Here is a 7151-nt window from a genome sequence, read left to right on the forward strand (position 1 = left end):
CTCCCTGGCAGTGTGAGGAGTGCAATGTGTGCCTGTGTCTGCAGCTACAGAGGAACTGCTCAGAGAGTACCACAAAGGCCAAAAAACACCTGGACTTTCTTGAAGAAAATGGATTATAAAACAAAAACTTAAAGTCCAAGGCTCCCAAACTTTCTGGGGCAGATGTATAATAGTTGAACTTTCACATTTGACATGTGTAACCTTTTGTCTAATGGCATTCAGAGTTTCTCATTTCATAAAAACCTTGAAAATCTAGTTTCGTTTTTGTTTTTTTCCCTATTTGAACTCTTATTACACACTGACAGTATGCAGTAATGTTAAACAGCTGCCAGATATTGAAAGCAGAGGTAATCCTGGAAAAAGGTGTAAAAGCATTTATTTATAGCACATTTTCTGACATATTTACAGCCAAAACAACTAAATATATCCAGGCGGCCTGTTTGAGGCTTCAACTAATGCCCTTAACTTGTGTTCATTTACGCTACTTACCGAGATAAATGAAGACTGCTTCAACTTCTGGCTGAGGCAAATTCCTAATATCCAAACTGTTGATGAAACATTGAAGTCTGAAAGAAAACCAAATCGGTCTGGAGCTTGTGGAGCTTAACGATGAGCCTGGTGACGCCAGGTTCGAGGTTAACAGTCAGTACAGTACAACGCGCTGATTGGCCTATTTGAAATTCAGTGCATTAATGTCAACCAATCACAATCCACAAACAATAGGGACGAAATAAAACAACTACTCAGTTCGGGATGCTTTTAGAATCATTAATGTAATTTTGAGATGCTTTTTGAGATGTTATTTATATTAAAAGTGTGTGTGTCACGGACTGTCTGCATTTGGACATATAGAAACTTATTTGTCAGGTTTTCTAGAGGAATAATATATATTTTGTTTAATTGAAATCAACATTATACACGTACCACGTTTTTTAACATCTTCTTCAAGATTTAACAGTTTTATACTGTAAATTCAAAAGTACATGTAAGGAAAATCTTTGATTTATGCAGAATGATGCCATTTTTTTAGAGTAATTAGTCTTTTGTAACTTTACGGTAATTTTCCATGAATTTTACTCCTTTTTTTATTTTCACAGAAAAATCCAGTGTTTTCTACATATTACGACTGTAAAAATTAAAGTTGTTTTAGTTTTTCTTGATTTACTGTAATTCAGTGTATTTACTACAGTGATATACTCTTTTCGGATTTACGGTCGGTGACTGTTGCTATTTGACAGTTTTGTACCGTAATTTCTACGCGCATTTTTTACAGTGTATGAAAACTTGAGCTTAGTGCAACAACTGCTTAACACTGATGTGATTCAGTGTTGAGCTTAGTTTTTTTTCATTAGTTTTCATGTTGATCTGGAGTTGGTCGTGTTATTTTGTGCAGATTAATTACAGATTTTTTTCCCTTTAAATGTTGATTTGGATTTACTAAAGGTGACCTGTGGAGTACCAGATGGCCCTGTGGGCCCTAAACCATGTATGCTGTACATAAATTACATAATGTTTCTAAGATCTGTGGTACATTTCCTAGTGATTTTATGTAAAGCCAAAAGGCAAACCGACAGTGAAGATAGAATAATGTCGTCAGGAATGCCTGGGTTGTTTGTTCTCCTGGGTTGAGCTTGCTGCACCTACCACTATTGTTTCGGTAAAGATGGCTGAATGCTTGGACAGTATCATCTTTTTTAAAAGCGTAGCTTTAGCTTCAGTCTACATCTTCTGAGTATAATTTGTGTAATTCTCAGTAGATTACTTTTTTTTCAACATTTATTTATTTGTTCTTTTTTTCTGGTCTAAAAAACCTTTAATATATACTTAGTCTATATTTACTTTATCATTTTGCTTCCTCCCAGTCATCATTGTCATCTTTCTTGTTTATTTCTTTCTTTGTTTTTCATCTTCAGTAAAATCTTTTCCTCTTTTCTGTGTTTTTTCCTTTTTTTCTCTTTATATTGATGCAACATGGGTTAATATAATTATATATATATATATATATATATATATATATATATATTAAATCTACTGAGACTTGCAGGTTAGTTTATCTTCTTTCGCTCCACCTCTTCTTTTATTCTTGTAATTTTTCCCTCTCTGTTGAGTTTTCATCATCCTTCTGAACCCTGTAAATATTTTAGAGATATACTGTGACAAAATTTACAAGTTCACCTTGACTTCAGCAAAACTGAATTATTCTCCCCTTTCCTCTTGTTCCCTTTCATTTTTACATTGTCTTCTTTCTTCTCCCCCTCTTCTCTCTTTTTTGTATTCTTTTTAACCTTCTCTCTTCTTCTTACACTCTTCACTTTTATCTTTCAAACATGATCTCATACCTCTGAGCGTTGTCCTCTATACATTCTGTTTCCTTCCTCCTCTCCCTTCCTCTTTACTCATTTAGCTCTCACTTCTTCTTTTTCCTCTTTCCTTCCCTCTCTTTCTCCTTTTTCACTTCCTTTTCTTCTGCTATCTCCTGTCTGACAGATCGCTCTCTGTGTTCTCTCTCTTGTATATCTCCTGTTGATGATGGATGGGGTGATGGATGCAGGGTTGCCACGGTTATTTGATGGATGGCTTAGCAAGCGATGCGAGAGATGACAGCACACATCTCCTGCCAGATCTCAGAAATGCTCCGCTGCTTTTAAAATGGGATTATTGGTCAGATGTTGGTAAATTCTGTCTGTAGAATCGGCTGAAGGGTTGTGGGTTTAAATCCAGTCTGACACCAGTTCTGTCACACTCTGAAGTCCGACTACACGATTGAGGCTTAGTGATACCTGAGGGCACTTTGATTCATTATATGTGATGTTCAGTTACATCAGAAGAAATTGGATTAAATGAAAAAAATAAGGCATATAAATTAGAAATATGCAGGGTGTGATGACATCAGCTTCATTATTTCTGCAGGCAACAGTTTCCCAGAAAACCAGGCAACTTTCATAGTAATGCTGCTTCACACATACACCGTCTGAAGCTGGCAGTGGGTATGGACAAGCAAGGTATGAATCATAATTTAATGAGTTTCCCCCCAAATTATTTTGCCATAACAAGGACAGATGGTTGGAGTAACTCCCAGCGTGTAAGTGTGTGTGAGAGCACCATCCATGACTTCTTGCCGAAAAGATGAATGAGCTATAATTACGCTGATACAAAGATAATCGCAGGAGGGAAGGCAGAAGAAGAAAAGAAAAGGGAGCCAAGGTCGACCACCGGAGGAGGAAAGCAGCTTATGAAAAAATGACCAAAATTAAAAACTTCAGGGGTCAGAAACTGCAGTTTGGGAACTACATGCTGTTAACTTTGCTGTCATTCTAACACATAAACTCCATAAATGTTTCTATAAACCAAAGTGCACAGATAGTACAACAGTTAACAAGGTGAGACACAAAAATAGTAAAGAATGAAATAAAACTGGAACCAGGTGTGTTGAGGCAATGAATTAGGCTCAAGAATAATTTCAAATGTTTCCTGGTTATAGTCTTTATAAAAGAAGAGTATTTGTAAAAAGTGGATCTGCTGCTCCTGCACATTGAGAGAAGTCAGATGAGGTGGCTCAGGCATCTGGTTAGGACCCCATCCCTGGTCTGATGTTTTAGGTACATCCCTCCAGGAGGATGCTGGAGAAACTACATCTCTTGGCTGGTCTGGGAATACCTCACAATTCCTCCAGATGAGCTGGAAGAAGTGGCCAGTGAAAAAAAAGATTTGGGAATTACTGGATGGAATGAGGAAAAAAGGAGGACTGAATTTGTGTTAACAGACAAGGTGAAGTCGTCTGAGATGTGCCTACTGAGAAACATAGTGTTTCTGACTCGGGCGATGGTGTTCAGTTGCTCCTCTTCCGTCTGTATGTTGAGAGAGAAAAATTTCAATTTTTAAAGAAAAAAAGCACTTTTTAACGTGTTAAATCTCACTCAGGTTGAAGGGCAGTTTCTGCTTTGCCTTAGGCTACTTTCAATGTACAGCTCTTCAGCTCCTGGGGCAAAAACTTGTGTATTGCCTTTCCTGTAAAATGTCTCATTTCTACCCAGTTCTGTTCAAATATTTAGTTCAAGCTCACAATACTGTTATCTTGATGAAGTAACATAAAATAATTACAACTAATTTGATCTAAACAGTCAGGGAAAAGTTGGGAAGTTTAACAAAAACATAAACTTTAAATATGATAAGTTGTTTAACAGAATTATTTATCAAACACAAAATTCAATGAAATGATTTTAAATGTCTTTGATGACCAATTCCATTATGTTTATAAAATATAAATACATGTAAAATTTGATGCAGAAAAGTTCACAAGTGGAGCTAGAAACATGTTTATTTTTTAACAAGGTTTCAGTCAGATGTGAAACGTTTACACCCATATTTATGCCTTCCACTAAACCAACAAACTCCAGGAATGAAGATTAATCCAAAAAGCTTTGTCAGTAAGTACTTTAACAGATGCTTAAATGTTCGGATTTGTGAAACAGAAGCAGCTGCCACCGTCGGCTAGTTTTGATCAGAACCTGTCGGACCTGGTGTTAGCGGGATAACTTGAACGCCTCATTTCTGAATGCCATCCTACACCGAGGACATTAATGCTGCTGTCTTGAGTTTGGTTCTCGTTCTGTTTTGTGTATTTGTTTGCCGTCTTTTCTTCATTTGCACAATTTAAGATTTTTGTTGAAATTGTAAACAAAATTAATTGGTTTTGTATCAGAATAAATGCATAAAAAGGACGCAAATATAAGGCTTCTCATAAAAATGCAGAACACAAAAGGGTTTTCAAAACACAATTCATTCATTTTTAACAAGTTAAGGTAAATTAAGGGGCTGAAAAAGATGCTAAATTAAGAGCCGTTCGGAAGCCAAAAGAGCCGGCTCTTCTTTGGGAGTCAAGCCAAAAGAACTGGCTCTCTGAAAAGAGCTGAACACCCCATCACTAAAGGGAACTAGATCAGCACTTTTGGGTTTGGTTTCACTGTAAAAACAGACAGCCCCAGGAGGTTATATGGACTTATTTTATTACTTAAACTCCACTTTTTATAATGAGTTTTGCATACAGGACTTCAGTTAATGTGTTTTCGAATGTTTAACTTATAGTTGTAAGTTGTTTTGATTGAACTAATGTTGTTAAGTTAAAGCTTGCAGGGGGCGGGGCTACTTTCAAAACTCAGCATACCCGGACAACAAAGGTTCATGGGGAATACAGATTCGGAGAAATTTAGCAATCACAAGGTGCTGTGATGCTCTTTTTTATGTGTTTTCTTTATATTTAGACAATGTTAGAAAGTTTTATTCTTTTTGAATTTTAAAGTTGGAACTATGAGTGAGAAGGACAGTAGAGGACAAATCAACCACATTCTCCAGTTTGTGGATAATATATATACACTAGCATTTGTACACAAGGACATGCTTTGCCATTGAATTTAGTGGGAAATTGTATTCAAACACTTGACTGATAGTGGCAGGGGTTTGTGTAAATATATATTAATATTTAGTTACACCACCAGATGGAGGTTTGGACACAGTTTCCCATTAAGTTCGACAGGGTAATGTGTCTCGGCTAGTATGAATGTAGATGAGGTTGAAATTGTAACAGTGTGGAGTTCTTCATTAGTATAACATAATGAATTGGGTTCTGTCAGAAGAATAATACAACAAAGTAAGTTCCTATAAATCATAGCATCAAGTTAACAGAACACATAGCCATTAGTTATTCAACTCTTAAAACTTGCCTGTTTGAGTTGAAACCGTGTTAATCTGAAAGTTAAGTTTACTCACAATTTTGAGGCAGATTTTGTATTTTCATTTCTAAGATGAAGACACTTCTAATTTATTACAGTTTTGCTTCTGTCCGCATTCAAATGGTGCCATGAGGATGTGATTTTTTTTGCTACATTATATTACAGTCATTTAGCTGAAGCATTTATCCAAAGAGACTGACAATTGTTAGGCAGCAGCATTAAGAGTCTCGCCTAAAGACCCAACTGTAAACTGTTAATATCGTCCCCTGGGGGATTCGAACCCTGAACTGATGCTCTGTCAACTGAGCTAACCAGCCGCTAACCATGGTCTTTAGCAAACTACAGACAGCCAGTAATGTGGTTTTTATTTCAGCCACTGATAGAAATGTTCCTCCTGTTGGTAAACTCATTTTTGAAAATGTGAGAGGCCTTTACTTGCTTCCAAGTTGCTCTTTTTCCATGGTTGGGACACACCCATGGAGAAATCAAAGTCCTGAGTCTAGTTCATGATTTAGTTTCTAAATTTCTCTTTTGTGTTGAGTTATTAGGGATTCCTTAAATGTATTTTATGTGCTTTGCCCTTTTATTTTCTAAAATTTACCCCCAAAGTTTAGCTCTAGAGGTTATTTTCATTTTTTTTTTTTTTTTTTTTTTTTTTTTTTTTTTAACTTAAGTCTTTGCCATTATTTGGATAGAAAGGCTCACTTAGGTATGGCCTTGGAAGTAAAAACAAAAGTAGGAGCATCAAAAATTACATTTGGTCTGTACACAACACCACTCTGCCTTTTTCCAGCAAGAATGACCAGTCCGTTAGTGGGGTGGTGGCTGTGAAGGTTGCTATGATTGGTCAGCTTCCTGCAGAGTCAACTGTGTGAGGCTCATCAGAGATCAAACAGAGAATGTTGCATCACTGCTTGGCTTTCTCAGCATGTTCATCACATCCCTCAGTGGGACAGAGACAGGCTGAGATTGTATTAAAATACAAAAAAAGAATCATCCAGCGTGTCTGACTCAGAGCCGGATCAAAGAAAAGCTGCTGCTGTGGCTTTTGCAGACTAAAGTCAACAATACACCACCAGCAGGGAGGAAAAGAAGATGAATGGGAGGTTGGGGGGAACTGACCTGCGGGCAGTCAGATCTATTATAGGATCTATTATAGTGATGAAACAACACACACACAGAGCCACGCACACACATTGACTGCGATGTGACCAACATACCTGTGATTTATATTAATTAAATGACCCCTGAAGTCTTGCAGTAATAGTAAAACAGACTTAGACCGTCTTCCGTCACTATAAGGACTCAAACTAAGGACAGGAATATTTGCTTTCTAACCACACGGTCATGCAAGTGACATGCTCTGGTGTGGGCGTAATTGTGCCTGTTTACCATGACGGTTACTGGAGGAGTCCACTAAGG

Source organism: Melanotaenia boesemani, chromosome 23 (genome assembly GCF_017639745.1).
Source record: "Melanotaenia boesemani isolate fMelBoe1 chromosome 23, fMelBoe1.pri, whole genome shotgun sequence".
In the NCBI taxonomy this organism is placed as follows: domain Eukaryota; kingdom Metazoa; phylum Chordata; class Actinopteri; order Atheriniformes; family Melanotaeniidae; genus Melanotaenia; species Melanotaenia boesemani.